The following is an 18,511-nucleotide window of genomic DNA, read 5'->3' on the forward strand; positions in this document are numbered from 1 at the left end:
TAAAATGTCTCCAATTCGAAAATTCATGACCAGTCTCTAATCATCTATATAATTAGTCTAAATGCTCTGTGTTACTGAACTAAACTAGTGAATTCTCCCGTGCGATGCATGAATATGGTAAGCTTAATGAAAATTATTCATTGTGAAAGTATTTTATGTTAATAACATATGTATAAGTAAGCTTAATGAAAATTATTCATTGTGAAAGTATTTTATGTTAATAACATATGTATAAGTGTTCTATAATAATTTAGATCGTTTGGTGAGATTGACTACAATTTTAGAATTCTAGCTTTTATCTTATAATTTTGACTTTTGTTGACAGTTTTAATATCCTTTATCAAGATGAATTGATGAAAGATAAAGTTATTGTTTTAAAAAAATATAATAAAAAATATAATCAAACTAATTTGGTGATGGTGCTAAAAGAATTTATTTTGGTGTGGTAAAACAAATTGAAGGAGGACAATATTTATAATGTGAACAACTATCATGACTTTCACAAAAAAATCTATAATAATGAGGAAGAATATAAAGATAATTATAATGTACAATTAAGATGATTGGTTGAAAGAAAATCATGATAGATGATTGAAATTATGAGTAATAATATTGTACATAAAAAAAATAGGTAGAATGTACGAATTTAGGTGACACATATAACTAAATATGAAAACAAAAAAATAATGATGTAAATAGTAAAGTAAATAAAGAACTGTAATAGAATAGTACAAAAAGGAACAAAAATGTATAATTTAAAGAAAGTTTAAACTATTAAGTGGAGTACAAATTTATTAAAACAAATTTGTATAAATTAAGTGCCAAAACATTTATTGAGCTATTTTATGTGTGAAATGAATGAGAAGTCAGGGAAATTAATCCAATAATTTGAAGTAACAACTAAATATATAATTGTGATCAATACTACAAAAATTATATACGACATGAAAGTGTTAAATTGTGTTTAAGAATATAAATTTGAGTTATGCAAGTTCAATATTAATGGATATATGGTTTTGGTGCATTTAGTTATAATAACTCGCTTTATGTTTAGGCATACTCTAGTAGAAACATATTATAAGGATTACATGATTTTTCAGTAGTATATAAATTACCATTACATATGATATAAGAGAAATTTTGGAGCTGATTACATGAGTATAATTTAATTCAAAATTTTATCAGTTAAAAAATTATCATATCCCTCCACAGAGTCATTTCATAATTAGAATGCAACAATTTCGTAGTAAAAATTTGGATACCATGTAAGAATACAACGAAAACTATGTATTCTAGAAGAAAAATTAATAAAAAAATAGATATTAATAAAGAGAAAAATAATGAGTATGATAATTAAATTACTGTATTCAAATAAATATATCCATTACATATATAAATAGAAACAAATTAACTGCATAATGAATAACCAAAAAGATCTATAATATTTGATGGAAGAGAAAATCCTAATAAATACTAAATACTTAAAACTTCTAAATTCATTGATTTCTCATCATCAACAGAAACGTCACCTTACTTCCTTCGACTATGACATGTTGAAGACAAAATCTGCATCATCCCTGGTAAGAAAATTTTATATGATGTACAACCTCTCCAACGAAGTCCCATTTGGTTTTGGTTTTGTATATAAGAAATCTCATTTGGTTTTGGTTTTGACATAAGAAATCTCATTTGGTTTTGTATATTGTAATCAAATTGAATATAAGAGGAAAAGAGGTTAAAACCTTTTGGTGAATTGAAAATATATTTCCGCAACAACAATGAGGTTCTGGCTTTTCTGCATAAACAGCTACATACCAAAGAAAGATGCATATGCATAACAACAACAATATTTCAAATATTACCAAAATTAGAAGATATACATTAGATTAAATAATAAAGAACATACATAACTCGTCATCGCAAAGCATTACGAATCCGTGATTGAAGCAGATCCCCTACAAAGCTTTGTGTCTCTGCCTGATAGTGGGGTGTGTTTCAATAAAGTGAACGGAAGAGACCAATAAAAACTAAAGAAGAAGAGAATAAGTGAACGGAGAAGAAAAAAATAATGGAGAGAATCTTTTTTAATTGAGGAGGAAGAGAAGAGAATGGAGAGATTTTTGAATTTGAATTCAAAATTACAAAAATTGAAATTTCGAAAAAGTGTGTATATGTAAAGCAAGCTTAAAAATAGGATAGAAAAACTTGACTAAGTCATGAGATGTGAAGTGTAATGTAGGAGTGGTATGGTAATGAGGGTCATGATGAATAATGAATAAAGAGTTAAAACATTAATATCTTGATAGAAACTCAGAATGAACATAAAGGATGACACGTTGAAATTCCACTACTGGAATAACTTTCTTTTCAAGGTATGTTATAGGATAGCTCCTGATACATAATTAATTTACTGTTTAAAAAGAATATTTAGACCAATTATTGAAATTGCAGGGGACTGATTAAAATTTGTGAATTATATAAGAGTGTTTTGTCTTTATAGCAAATGATCAAATACGAAAAAGACATTTATGTTGTAGAATAAATAAATAAAGAAAAGAAAATAAATATAAAATAAGAAAGTATAAATAAAAAATTCTACTATCAATTTTCTGTTATAGAATAAATAAATAAGAAAGAGAAAATAAATATAAAATAAGAAAATATAAATAAAAAATTTTATTATTAATTTTCACCAATATTATTATCTCAATGTAATAGAAATAATTCATATATTAATATTATATATTGCAATATAAGAAGAGAGAAAGAGATGGAGAAATATTTTTGTATTCGTATTGTGTGTTGTTTCAGATTGATGCTTCCACTGTTTATATACATGAATGTCATCTCTTTCAACTATCATTAAATTCATTTTCTTTTGGTAACATGAGTCTTCAACATTGAAAAACCATGATCCGTCCATATTAAATAGACATATATCATACTTATCACAACACTATCACACTTATCACAACACCTCCCTTTAGATATCCACTTAGGATTATACCTCGTTAAAACCTTACTAAAAAATAGAAAAAAAACTTTAGTAAATGAAAAAGAGTACAATATCATTTGTGATGATGACTACCTCGTTAAAAACCTTGTCAAAAAAACCCAATAAGGATAAAAACCTGACCAAGGAAAAAAGGTACAGTCTTCCTCTATTGTCGACATTATTTGTTATCTCGAAATCGGCGCATCACAATCTGATATACCATTTTTTCAAAGGAGGATTTTAGAAGTGACTTTGTAAATAAGTCTGCCAGATTATCGCTTGAGTGGATCTGTTGGATATCAATCGTTCCTTGATTTTGAAGATCATGAGTGAAGAAGAATTTTGAAAAAATATGCTTTGTTCTATCACCTTTGATGTATCCACCTATAAGTTGAGCAATGCATGTTGTATTATCTTCAAATAAGACAGTTGGAGCTATCTTATCGTCAATCGGTCCACATGATAATAGAATATATTGGATCAAGCTCTTGAACAAAAAACACTCGCTACTAGCTTCATGTATCGCTAGTATTTCAGCATGATTAGAAGATGTTGTTGCAATCTCCTGTTTCACGGACCTCCATAATATAAATGTACCACAATATGTGAACATGTATCCTGTTTCAGATTTCCCTTCGTATGGATTAGACATGTATCTTATATCTGCATAGCCAACCAGTTGTGACTTGGATCCACATGGATAAAACAATCTCATGTCAACCGTTCCATGAAGATGTCGAAAGATTTGTTTGATTCCATTCCAATGTCTTCTGGTTGGAGAGGAACTATACTTTGCTAGTAAGTTCACAACAAATGATATATCGGATCGTGTGTTATTAGCAAGATACATTAGCGCTCCAATGGCACTAAGATATGGTACTTCGGGATCAAGGATATCTTCATTTTCTTCTTTAAGACGGAATTAATCATTTTCCACATCCAAAGACCTTACGATCATTGGGGTACTTAATAGATGTGACTTATCCATATAAAATATTTTCAAGATTTTTTCTGTGTATATGTTGTTTGATGAATACATATCCCATTTTTTATATGCTCAATTTTGCAAGTCGAGACAAAATTTAGTCTTTTCAAGATCTTTAATCTCAAACACTTCTTTTAGAGCTGTTATAATTGTTGGAATCTCTTCAAGAGTTTCAATGATATTTAAATCATTAACGTACACAGCAATTATAACGAATCCAGATGCAGATTCCTTTATGAAAACACATGGGCAGATATCATCATTCTTGAATCCGTTTTTGGCCAGATACTCGGTAAGACGATTATACAACATTCATCCAGATTGTTTTAGACCATATAAAGATCTTTGCAATTTGACTGAGTATAACCCCTGTGAATATTCATTGGATGGTTTAGATATCTTTAGACCTTCAGGGACTTGCATATAGATATCACGATCTAATGATCCGTATAAATAAGCGTTACCACATCCATTAAATGCATATGCAGTTTATGATATGCGGATAAACTGACCAAATAACGTAATATTATTGCATCCACTACAGGAGAATATGTTTCTTCATAATCTATACCGGGTCTTTGTGAAAAACCCTGTGCCACAAGTCGAGCTTTGTAGCGTACAACTTCATTTTTCTCATTTTGTTTTTTCACAAATACTCATCTGAATCCAACAGGTTTTATATCTTCTGGTGTACGGACTACAGGTCCAAAAACTTCATGTTTTGCAAGTGAGTCTAACTCAGCCTTCATAGCTTCCTCCCATTTTGGTCAATCATTTCTTTGTCGACAATCTTCGACTGTTCTTGGATCAAGATTCTTACTTTCATACATGATCTTTAATGCCATATTATATGCAAATATTTCATCAACAATTGTCTTATTTCGGTCTATTTTTCTCCGGTAAAGACATAATTTATCAAGATCCCGTCATTCTCACAATTTTTAGGTACCTGAACGTCTTCTGGTGTCAAAATTATATCAGAATTTTAGACAAATGCAGGTGTCTTTACTATGTCTTTATCTTTTCCAACAGGAATAATGTTTACCTCTTTTCTTTTTCGAGTATTTTTGTCTTTGGAACCGACAGGTCTACCACACTTCTGGCGTGAATTTGTTTCAGTGGCCACTTGTCTAACTAGGACATCAATTTGAATGGGGCCATTTTCAGCTGGTATATAAGATTTGGTTATTTTCTTTGTCTCAAAAAATGAATCAGGCAATTCATTTGCAATAGCAAATGTATAATCTTTTGAACTTCTAGTTCACATTGCCATGATCAAAGATCTAAATACATCAAGGATGATGCATTCCAATTAAGTTCTTTTTCAGGAAGCTTATTCTCTCCCCCTTAATATTCAAAATTTTGATTCATCAAAATGACAATCTGCAAATCAAGTTTTAAATACATCTCCAGTTTGTATCTCAAGATACCTCACTATACAGGGAGAATCATATCCAACATATATCCCCAATTTTTTTTAGAGTCCCATTTTGGTGCGAGAAGGTTGTACAACGGGAACATATATCACACATTTGAATATTCTTAAATGGGAAATATTTGACTGCTAGACAAAAGTTAATTACATAGGAGAGAACTTATGGTAACTTGTTGGCCTCAAACGAATAAGTGCTGTGGCATGTAAAATAGGATGCTCCCAAGGAAGTTGGGAGATTTGTTCTCATAAGTAAGGGTCTATCAATTAACTGGAGGCGTTTAATCAGTGATTCTGCTAACCCATTTTGTGTGTGAACATGAGCTACTGGATACTCAATGCTTATTCCGTTAGCCATATAATAAATATCAAAGGTGTAAAACCCAAAAGATTAGTAAATAATTAGCGAATAAATTAATTATTAATCAGAAAAAATTAGAGAATAGAATTTTATAGTTTAATGTGGTAGAGTTAATTAAAATATGAATTTAGACAATAATTTTAAAGAATTTGGTCTAAGATTTGCCCAAACAGGTCGAACCGGGCCCGTATTGGGCCTAAGACCCAACCCATTTCATTAATACTCATGAGCTTCAGCTCATTTGCTTCCCAACACAAGAAATCACGCTGGGGAAGGGGGAAGAACAAGGAGGAAACCTAAAACCCTCACTCAAATTTTAATTCTCAATAACTTTCAATTCGGAGCTCTAATTGCCGCACCGTTTGTGGCCGTGCGACCTCAATGTCAAGCTCTATAAAACCCATAACTTAATTGGTTAAGGAAGCCACGTTTTTATTTTCAATTCTCTCCTCCCCAATTCCAAAACTCAATGTGAAATTATGTTAAATTTTGTATGATTTCGGTATTTAGGTTCGAGTTAACTTGCGAGTATTGTCGGGTTTAGCTCGTTTGAGCTGTGGGTCAGGTAAGCACCCTTAAAACCTTTGTATATATGTTAAGTTAGTGAGATATATTTTAATTATAGTGGTCATTATGATAATAGATTGAAATTGAGTGTTGGATGGAGCCAATTTGAGGATTTGGAAGCTTGAGATCAAGTTTCGAAGGCCGGATTTCGTTGGTGAAGTTTTAGAATATTGGAAACTAATGGTGCAGGAACGCTTAAGGTGTTCCAGAATTAACGAAAAATCGGCCAAGGTATGGTTGTAGTTTCTCGTATATAATATATAATGTTTTGTGAAAACTTAGGCTAGGTGACCATAGGATAGGTTGAAATGCACGGTTGTGTTAAATATTTAGTATCCTTGATGATAATTGTTGAATTGGGTTGAGTATAAATTTTGGCAATTGATGTTTATGGTGAGAATGTATTGATGTATGATGAGGATGATGGGAATGAATATATAGTTGATGAGTTATTGGTGAGCATGTTGGTTTAATTGAGAAGTTCATGGAGGAGATCATTTAAAATTGAGGTGTGATTGGTTGTGGTAGGATGTGGGGTTGTGTTTCTGTGATATAGTATGTTTTAGTGTTGATTATAAGCATAGAAAGTTGTTTCGAATGGTGAATTGCTGAAAATAGAGGTTAGAGTATTTTTATGAAAATATGATTTTTTGCCAAACTTCAATGAGCCATAACTTGGCTTCCAGACTTCCAAATTATTTCAAGCTTATTTTATATAAAAATTGGGTTCGTGAAGTTTATACCGTTTGAAGAACGGATTAAAAATATTTTAAAAAGAGAAAGTTATGCGCGTCATAAATTTGGAGTGCAAAGTTGAAAATTCTGCAACATTCAACACTTTTGCCAATCTGCAGATCTTGCGTACGTGACCACTACATGCGACGCGACCAGTATGACATGTCAGGTGGAGTCTGAGTTATCAATGCCAAATACCACGTGTTAATAAGAATTGTTGTAGGGATTATATACCCCCTCCATGCAACTGAAACGTCGCCGTCGCTTGGCACTCATAAACCCCTTCATTATACATTTATATTAATCTCCTTCTTGATGTCACTCATTCTTAGAAAAGCCCTAACACTTCATCTTCCACCATTGTTTTTCTCCAAAACCTTTGGACAAAGCTGGATTAGAAATCTGGTAACGAGTCTGCAATGGACGTGTGGAAGGTTTAGACGGCAACTACGTGACATGGCAGTGAAAAATTAGTTCCCTGTTTTGATTTTCTTATTATGTTAATTGACAATGAACTTATTTTCCATGCATATCTTTGAGGAATGAACTGCTTCCCGTTCATTTTGATCAGTATGAGTTAATCGATAAAGTGGATAACGAATGAACATTGTTTTTTATTAGGGTTCGATAATGCTAGGTTTTGGGAAACATAGTCAATATTCTAAGTAATCAAAATCTTATATAGTGTTTTTAATCACGATATTCTTGGCTGTCGTTGTTATGCATTACGGTAAAATTTTAATGATTCGGGTTAAAAATGTTGCAGATGTCTATATTTGTGATCCCTGTATTTAACCATGGCGGAAAGCTTATAAGAGCTGCAAATAGTAAGCTACGTTACTTAGGCGGGGAGGTAGAAAAATTTCCTCCAATGGATGTTGACTTCGTTAATAAGAAGGACTTGGAGGAACTGTTTAAGGGATTGGGGTATTTGACCTACAAAAAACAAAATTACTAGCATAACCCAACTGTTATTAAGTTTGAGGATGGTCTGCATGTGCTTCGTGGTGACAAGAAGATCAATAATATGTGTGATTTCACTATGAGCCACATTCTAAATAAGTTCCACCTTTACTTCGAGCATGGAGTGAAAACTTCTATTGTAACTGAAGATGATCCTGTGATTGAGGAAGTGGTTTTTGAAGATGATCATGTGTTAGTGGTGACAGATTCTTCTTAATCATCATTCTCATTATTTGATTCCTACGAGAGTGTCGAACATGAAGCCTACAAGTCTCCTCCTCCTTTGTATCAACCCTGTAAATAGTGAAGAATTTTAGGAACCAACTAACCAATTAAAACCTGATCCACCCAGAATTGTGAAGCTTGTTGGTAGACCAACTAAGAGGAGAAAGGAAGCAATTCAACCTCCTGTACCAGTTAATAGCAACAAAGTCAGAAGGACCTTCCAAATTATTTATAGCAAACGTAGAGAAAAAAGGGTACTACTTCAAAACATACAAGGGAGCCCATAAAAATCCTAATTGGCAGTCAAAAAGAAAGAGGGATATCTTTGAAAGTTGCACCAGTTAATCAAGATGGGAACAACAATGAGGTTGCTGATCTTGCATCAGTGGCTGCTCCTCTAATTCAGGTTAACTAGATTATAGAATTTCATCCATGGAATTCTAGGTCAATGTTGATTACGAGTGTACAAAGTCCGGCCCAATCCAAATACCCAACCCATACTCGAACATTTTAGGGGCTAATTTGGTGTGATTTCACCGGGTTTGGGGTCGGATAAGGATATTAAAAATAGACACAGTCATTATTTAGGGCTGGGTATGAGTCAAGGCGATTCTGGTTTCACCCGACCCATGTGCATCATAAGAAAACTAAAAAAGGTATATACGTTTTAAATTAATTCTAGTATTATGTTTTATTAATTATAAAGTTATTGTTTTATTTTTAATCACACTTGTTGAATTAGAAAATAGCTAAAAAAATATCAAATTAAAATTTATGGTCAAATTCAAGTTCAAATATGGATATCAATTTTTCGGTAACAAGTTTCTATTTTATAAATAAGTGCATCATAAGTAAGTTTCTTTATAAATAAGTTTCTTTATTATTGTTAAAGCTTTAAATGCCTGATTTTCACCCGGTTTGGACATGGTATAATTGTGGTCCAAACATATTTAAGTTTCATTGAGTCTAGATCTGGGTTAGGGTCTTAAAAATAGACCCCGTGTATATTTAAGATTAGGTCTGAATTAGGACAAACTCCATTTTACTCGACCCATGTATCCCCCTAATGGGACCAACTCCTGTTTCACATTTCAGGATGAAACCTTTGGTTAAACTCACAACAATCCCAAGCCTCAGAAAGCCTACTTCAAAAGAAATTAGGGTTAGAAATGTGAAATACCCTTAGCTGTATTTTTTTTTATAGAGTTTTTGACTGTTTATATTTTATGAAATGTGATTGGTATTTAATAGTCATTCACTGTTTTTTTTTGCATATTGTTTTTTGTAACTGAATCAGTCTAAGTCTAAGAAAAATAAGAAAAATATGCTAAAGAGACCACATACCCCACAAGATGGACAGGAAAAAATCTCAATCACTCAGCCTGCTTCTCCAGTGGTAAATTCTCTTTTCAACTCCTTTTGGCCTGCTGCATTATTGTGCAACTTATTTTATTGTGAACTAACTACATCTTGTGCATGTTGTTGCATAGCAATTTCAAAATGAACCTGCACCACCAGTCTAGCCAAATCCTGGATTTAGGCCCAAGCAGAGGACTTTTAGGCTACCTGCTTCTCTAAATCCACAACCATCAAACATTTATAGACATACTTAGCCTACACCAACTCATACTCCTTCAGGCTAGCCTACTATTACACCAAAAAATTATGAGGCTATGTAAAAAAAAATAGCGGTTGCAGCAAGTGGAAGAACTTCCTCAAGATTATTCAAGTTAATTCCAACACTAAATTTCAGACCACTTAGATAGACTTAGTTATTTAAGATGGTTATATCATAAGACATCGCATTTAGTTATCTGTTTTTTTAGCTGTTTGTGATTTTTGGATGCTGATCTTGAAGTTGGGAAACTAGTATTTAGTGAAGACATGTTTTGTGATACATTTTATATAAGGCATCGCATGGTTTGTGAGTACATTTTGAAAACTTTGCCTTACATGGTTTATTAGTTACATTTTGAAAATATTGCCATTGTGAAATGACAATATCTTATATAAATGTGTATTATTATGTTTTTTACTTTCTTAAACTTCGATTCTGTCAATCAATTATACAGAAGTCATGAAATGTGGAAAATAGGAATAACTGAATACACAATGTCTATTAATTGAGAACCATAGTTTATTACAATTTCATAGTCTAATCTTTCACTGTATCTTCAAATTGCACCACCTACAAAATATTAAGATTACACTAACAAAAGCATACTAACTTTATCCATTTATAACTAAACTAAACCCCTTTGCTATTACAATGCCCAACAAAATCAAGCCAAATAATTTTCACTTGCTAAGAGCACCACTATCCTTCTCAACATTTTTGCATTCAACCATTTTTTTTTCTCTTCTCTTATCTCTGCAATCCTTTCTTTCATCTTTTTTGTTGGGTCTGCAACTCCATGTTGTGCTACTCCATCAATACAAAAAGAGGCATTATACTTGTTACGGTAGGTAACCGGAGATTAGTCCAATGGATGGCGTTTGGCGGCCCAAGTGTATAGTGGAGGAGAACTCTAGGTTTATCCGCAACTCGGGAGGCTCCGTCCGACTTGTGCTCGCGTGTGAATGGGGGGTGGTACCTGCAAGGACACTCCGATGCCTAAGTTAGCAAGGGTGTAAGCAGGTCTTAGAGAGTATTGGACTTAGGAATACCTGAGGTGTGTCAGTGTACTTATAGTGGTGAGCCAATAACCACCGTTGGAGTAGTGCCGTATCTTTAGGATAATAACCGTCCCACTATCTTAGGGAGGTTAAGATATGGCTTTAGGAAGTGGTTAGAGAGATTTTAGGGACGGTTACTCATTTGAATGGGTGTTTACCTGCCAGCTAATCTCACAACCGACTTCTTCGTACCAAGTCGGGGTGGACACCGACCTCTTGAGTGGAGGTGGGTGTTTTGCTAGGCTTAATCTAATTGGATCAGGCCTTTCGATTGGACCTGGGCCCTTAACATTGGGCCAGGGTATGAACAGTGCCCCTACTTGAGCCCAAATCTTTTTAAAGTTTGGGTTCAAGTATTTAACTCGGGTTCGTAGTCGACTTGTTTGAAAGAACACGGATCTTGGAAACCGACGTGATTTCCGCGACTTTTAGTTTCTGACAGTTACGTCAATTCAAGCGTCGTGTCCGTTGAGGGTTTATTTAGGGATTGAGGGCTTTGGTAACGGTGCGGTCGCATTAATGACTGCCTCGTTTTTACCATTATGCCCCCTAGCCTATTTATAAATACTTTCCCTCTCTTTCCATTTTCCGTTTCTGCGATCTTTCAAACTTCTTCTTATCTTGTTTGCGTTGCATCCTTGCGTTCGAAGACTTCTGTTCTTCTCCAACCTCCATTTTCGGATAAAGGTTAGTTCTGCTTTTCTCATGTCATTTTTGTTTGCATGTTTTGTTTGGCGAGTAGATAGGTTGACCCGTAGATTCTAGTTTCGAATCTTTCTTCTTTAGTGGCCTTGTTTTTTGATTTTCTTTTTCTTTTTCCCTTTTGTAGGTTTTCTGCCACTTTTCTTTACATAAAAATGGCTTCTGTAGACATTCTTTCTCAGTGGGTTGACGATACGGTCCTTGGGGAGGAACCGTTGGTCGACGCTGAATTCATCACTCACCTCCGAACTCATCATAGGCTCTGTACTTCGGACGAGGACGAGCCCAAATATGAATTGATAATCTCGGGTCCTGAAGACCGGGTCTGCTTTGGAAGGGTTAATGAGGCAGCCCCTCATTTTTTCTTCATGTACGAATGTATGATCACCCGTTTGGGTGTTTTTCTCCCTTTCTCGGCTTTCGAGATGTCCGTTTTGCACCATTGCAAGGTTGCCCCTACTCAACTCCACCCCAATTCCTGGGGTTTTTTGAAGATTTATCAGTTTATAAGTCACGCTTTAGACTTCCCGACTTCATTGAGAATCTTCTTTTATCTTTTCCATATGACTAAGCCCTTTAGTGGGCTAAACAACAAACAACAATGGGTATCCTTCCGAGCCATTCAAGGTCGGAGGATTTTCACCCTTTTTGACGAATCTTTCCACGACTTCAAAAACTTTTTCTTCAAGGTTCAAGCTGTAGAGGGCCACCACCCCTTTTTTCTGGACGAGCATTCCTCCCCTCGCTTTCCCCTTTACTGGCTGCCAGCCACCCCTTGTGAAAAGATTGGTCTAGATGACCTAGACGAGGTGGAGGCGGCCATTGTAGGGTTTTTCCGAGAAGCGTGGGGGAAGTCCCCATACTTGGATACCAGGAAAATTCTCCAGGGTACACCGACCTTCGTTCAATCTCAAATAGGTAGTGCATGCATTCTTTATTTCCGAGTTGTTTCCGCCGACTTACATTTTGCCGACGAGTTGTTGACTTACATTTTACCGACTTGTAACTCGGTTGTTATTTGTTTTCTTTTGTAGATATGGCAAAAAAGAATGCTCAGGAGGCCTACCAAAGGGTCCGGGAGGCTAAGGCGAAGTCCCGGGCTAGGTCCGGGGTAGTCATCTCTCCTCCCCCTCCCCCTCCTCCTCCTAAGAACACTGGCACTCCTACTCAACCTATTGTTCTCTCTTCCTCGAGCTTGCCCCGACCACCCCCCTCTGCCCAAATTCTCTCCGAACCCGAGAAGAAGAAGCGCAAGACTTCAGAGTCTGGCTCTTCTTCCTTCGATGGTGGGGTTAAGGCGGATGCTATGGCATTCGTCCGAAAGAACATCTATCCTTTTATACATATGGATGATGTTTCTGTTCGGAACCACCTTACCACCATGGCCGAGGAGAGTTTTAGGACGGCGGGTGTTTGTGGCAAGCTTTTGGACATTTTTGAGAAGGCTCCCCTTAGCTCCTTGGGTGCAACCTCGAGGGTTGAGGAGTTGGAGGGGAGACTTCGTATTTTTGAAAAACATGAAAAGGAGCTGAAAGAGGAGAGAGATAGGTTGAGGAAGGAGAGGGATCACCTGAAGGAGGAGGAGGGTAAGCTACGGGCCCAATGTACCTTGGAGGCTAATCTGAGGAAGACGGCGCAAGACAGCTACCACAGCTTATTTCAAGATATTGTCGCCGTGAGGAAGGACTTGCTGAATTCTCGGAACGCATATGCCGAGTTGGAGGACTCTATCGCCGATGGTGCCGAGGAGTCTTGGAGGATTTTCTTGGAACAAGTCAGAGTTATCGCTCCCGACTTGGACCTTTCTCCGCTCCATCCCGACAAGGTGGTTATTGACGGCGCCATCGTTGATCCTCCCGTCCCCGAGGTCATTTCCGAGTCAGACCTGAAGACTCGGGGACAGAGAATTATCGAGTCTCCTCCTCGTCCTACAGATGCCTCCGGTTCTTCTTCCGTTCCTCCTCCCGGTCCTGGTGGTGTTCCTCCTGGTGGTGTTCCTCCTGGTGGTGGCGATTCCTCTACTCCGTCCAAAAAATGACTTTTTATCATTGTGGCTATATGGGGGCCCGGCCTGTGGGTCCCCTCTTTTTTAAACTTCTATTTATTTGCTGGTGGTTTGTGAACAATTTCCTTCTGGCCTTTTAAGGCCGTAAACAAAATATTCTGTTCGTTGCCCTTTTTTGGATAAGGGTTTTTAAACAAAATAAATGCCCTTTTTTGGATAAGGGTTTTCTAATCGGAGTAGGCGCCCCTTTTTTGGATAAGGGTTTAAGTTACTTTGCGCGTGTGCATGCTTTTTTCTATTTTGGTATGTTTGATCTTTTCGGAAAAACCTTTTGTTGGCTTGCATTGTTTTCTTGAGCCTTTTCCGTGCGAAGGCTTGTATGCAAACTTTAAACTTTCTCGGGTTCTCATATCTCTTTTGTTATCCTTTATACTCAACTTTTGCTTTAGTGAGTTTTTATGACTTAGGTTATTTTTGTGATGCGCTTTTCATCTACTCGGAACTCGGTTTCCTTTTACTCAGAGTTCTGTCGAGTTTGCGTTACTCGGGCTCCTTTCGACTTAAGAGTCGGATAATTCCCGAGTTTAATGCGATCAACTCGTATAACCTCTTTACACCGACTTGTACCTCGTCGTTTCATCCTGACGACCATGTTAGGTCGGTTCATGGGATTTTCACGCTTTGTCAAGCTTAAGTCGGTGCGTTTCGTAGAAAGACTTATAAATATAGAGAAGGATATTTAAGAGAAATATAGTAATGAAAAAGATCTTTATTAATCGGGAAGGTACCTTTGTGCTACTAAGGGTCTTGACAGTATATTTTCCCTTAGCCTCTACTATGATGCCTCGTTAAAAACCCTTCTCCAGAAAAAACCATTCTTTGGGAAAAAATCACGAAGCTGGGAAAAGAGTACATCAGGGAGTAGAGTTCGCTTTTAACTGTAGTACCTTTTCATATTACAAGCATGCCACGACCTGGGTAACTCAGTGCCATCCAGGTCGGTTACTTTATAGTAACCTTTCCCTAACACTTTTTTGATTTTGTATGGCCCTTTCCAATTTGCGGCGAGCTTTCCATCTCCCGATTTGTTGACTCCAATGTCGTTTCTGATTAAGACCAAGTCATCTACGGCAAATGTTCTTCGAACGACTTTTTTGTTGTATCTAGTAGTCATCCTTTGCTTTAATGCCGCTTCCCTTATCTGGGCGTTCTCTCGGACTTCGGGGAGCAAGTCGAGTTCCTCTTTGTGCCCCTGTACATTTCCGACCTCATCGTGGAGAATTACCCTTGGGCTTTGCTCATTGATTTCTATGGGAATCATGGCTTCTACCCCATAGACTAGTCGGAAGGGTGTTTCTCCTGTGGCGGATTGGGGGGTCGTCCTATAAGCCCACAATACTTGAGGGAGCTCTTCAGCCCAAGCCCCCTTCGCTTCCTGTAGTCTCTTCTTCAAGCCTGCAAGTATGACTTTGTTAGCTGCCTCGGCTTGCCCATTGGCTTGTGGGTGTTCTACCGAGGTGAATTGATGTTTGATTTTCATACTAGCTACCAGGCTTCTAAAGGTGGCATCGGTGAATTGGGTTCCATTGTCTGTGGTTATGGAATAAGGTATTCCGTACCTTGTGATGATGTTTTTGTAGAGGAACCTGCGACTTCTTTGAGCGGTGATAGTGGCTAATGGTTCTGCTTCTATCCACTTCGTGAAATAGTCTATTCCCACAATCAAGTATTTGACTTGCCCTGGTGCTTGGGGAAAAGGTCCTAACAAATCCATTCCCCATTTTGCGAAAGGCCAGGGCGAAGTTATACTGATTAGCTCTTCTGGTGGAGCCACGTGGAAATTTGCATGCATCTGGCATGGCTGGCATTTTTTCACAAAGTCTGTGGCATCTTTCTGCAAGGTCGGCCAATAGAATCCTGCTCGGATTATTTTCCTGGCCAGCGACCTTGCTCCGAGATGATTTCCGCAGATCCCACTATGTACTTCCTCCAACACCTCGGTGGTTTTTGAGGTCGGTACGCACTTCAGCAATGGTGTTGATATCCCTCTTCTGTAAAGGACATTTCTCACCAAAGTATAATGTTGTGCTTCCCTTCGGATCCTTTTAGCCTCTTTCTCCTCTTTGGGGAGGATGTCGAATTTTAGGTATTCGACTAAGGGATTCATCCATCCGAGGTTTAGACCGACTACCTCAAGTACCTTCTGTTCGTCTTCTGTTTTTGATACCGAGGGTTCTTGGAGGGTTTCTTGGATCAGGCTTTTGTTGTTCCCTCCGGGTTTGGTACTTGCTAACTTGGATAGGGCGTCAGCTCTGCTATTTAGATCCCGAGTTATATGCTTAATCTCGGTTTCCGCAAAGTGCCCGAGGTGTTCCAGGGTTTTTTCCAAGTATTTCTTCATATTGGGGTCCTTTGCCTGATACTCTCCACTGATCTGGGAGGTCACCACTTGTGAGTCGCTGTAGATCATCACTTTTTCAGCGCCAACTTCTTCTGCTAATTTTAATCCGGCAATCAAGGCCTCATATTCTGCTTGATTGTTTGAAGCCGGAAATTCAAATTTCAAGGAGACCTCTATCTGGGTTCCTTTTCCATCTACCAATATTATGCCTGCGCCGCTTCCCGTCTTGTTGGAGGATCCGTCTACATAGAGTTCCCATGTAGTCGGTTTTTCCTCTTGTTCACCTGCGTATTCTGCAATGAAGTCGGCGAGGCATTGGGCTTTAATTGCCGTCCGAGTTTCGTATCTCAAATCAAACTCGGAGAGCTCTATTGCCCATTGAACCATTCTCCCCGCAACATCCGTCTTTTGAAGGATTTGTTTCATGGGTTGGTTCGTACGGACTCTTATTGTGTGAGCCTGAAAGTAGGGTCGTAGCCTTCGTGAGGCTATCACTAAGGAGTAAGCAAACTTCTCTAGTTTGTGGTACCTTAGCTCAGGACCTTGTAGAACCTTACTGGTGAAATAGACCGGGTGTTGTCCGACCTCGTCTTCTCTGATCAGGGCTGATGAGACAGCCTTGTTTGCAACGGATAGGTATAGGACGAGGTCTTTTCCCGGTATTGGTCGAGTTAATATAGGAGGTTGGCTTATGAATTTTTTGAACTCTTGGAACGCCTCCTCACATTCCGGAGTCCATTCAAACTGGCATCCCTTCCTTAATAGGGAGAATAGGGGAAGCGATTTTAGTGCCGATCCTGCCAAAAACCTGGAGAGGGCGGCAAGTCGGCCATTGAGCTGTTGAACCTCTCTCAAACAAGTCGGACTTTTCATTTCTAGGATGGCTCTGCATTTGTCGGGATTAGCCTCAATCCCTCTTTGTGTTAGCATGAAGCCTAGAAATTTCCCTGCTTCTACTGCGAAGGCGCATTTTGCGGGATTTAATCTCATCCCATGCAACCTTATAGTGTCGAAGACTTGTGAGAGGTCGGTTAAGAGGTCGACTTCTTGCTTGGTTTTCACTAACATGTCGTCGACGTATACCTCCATTAGGCTCCCTAAATGGGAGGAAAACACTTTGTTCATCAGCCTTTGGTACGTGGCTCCTGCATTTTTTAGCCCGAATGGCATGACCACGTAGCAATAGTTGGCCTTTGGTGTGATGAACGATGTTTTCTCCTGGTCGGGCTCATGCATCGGGATTTGGTTATATCCCGAGTAGGCGTCCATGAATGATAGGTATTGATACCCTGAGCTGGAGTCTACCAGGGTGTCAATACTCGGTAGAGGATAGGGGTCCTTAGGACACGCCTTATTCAAGTCGGTATAGTCGACGCACATTCTCCATTTACCATTTTGTTTTTTGACTAGCACTACATTGGCTAGCCATGTTGGGTATTTGACCTCTCTGATAAAGCCGGCTTCCAGGAGCGCCTGTACTTGTTCTTCCACTATGGAGGCCCTCTCGGGGCCGAGTTTGCGTCTTCTTTGCTGTACAGGTCGGGACCCTGGGTAAACCAAGAGCCTATGGGACATGAGCTCGGGATCAATCCCAGGCATGTCGGAAGCCTTCCAGGCGAAGAGGTCGGAATTAGCTCTTAGGAGTTCACCCAACCTTTGTTTCAGGGCTTGCCCCAGGTTGGCTCCTATGTAGGTGTTTTTTCCTTCCTCCTCACCGACTTGTATCTCCTCGGTTTTTCCTCCCGGCTGAGGTCGTAGCTCTTCTCTGGTCCTGGCACCACCTAATTCTATGGTGTGGACTTTTTTGCCCTTCCCTCTCAGATTTAGGCTTTCGTTATAGCACTTCCTCGCCAATTTCTGATCTCCCCTCACCGTTGCTATTCCTCCTGGAGTCGGGAATTTCATGCAGAGGTGAGGGGTTGATACCACCGCTCCGAGTCGATTAAGGGTAGTTCTGCCAATTAAGGCATTGTAGGCTGACCCTTCATCGATGACTATAAAGTCTATGCTCAGAGTCCTTGATTTTTCCCCCTTTCCAAAGGTAGTGTGAAGGGTAAAAATCCCAGTGGCTTTATTGGCGTGTCCCCTAATCCGTATAGGGTGTCGGGGTAAGCTTTCAACTCTTTTTCGTCTAACCCTAGCTTGTCGAAGGCGGGCTTGAAAAGGATGTCCGCCGAGCTTCCTTGATCTACTAGGGTTCTGTGGAGATGGGCATTAGCTAGGATCATAGTTATCACCACGGGATCATCATGCCCGGGTACTATCCCTTGCCCATCTTCTTTTGTAAATGAGATAGTGGGGAGGTCGGGTGTCTCATCCCCGACCTGATAGACTCTCTTCAGATGTCTTTTGCGAGAAGATTTGGTGACTCCACCTCCCGCAAATCCTCCTGAGATCATGTGGATGTGTCTCTCAGGGGTCTGTGGTGGAGGGTCTCTCCTGTCCATATCGTCTCGCTTTCTTT

This window comes from Arachis stenosperma, chromosome 7 (assembly GCF_014773155.1).
Source record: "Arachis stenosperma cultivar V10309 chromosome 7, arast.V10309.gnm1.PFL2, whole genome shotgun sequence".
NCBI lineage: Eukaryota > Viridiplantae > Streptophyta > Magnoliopsida > Fabales > Fabaceae > Arachis > Arachis stenosperma.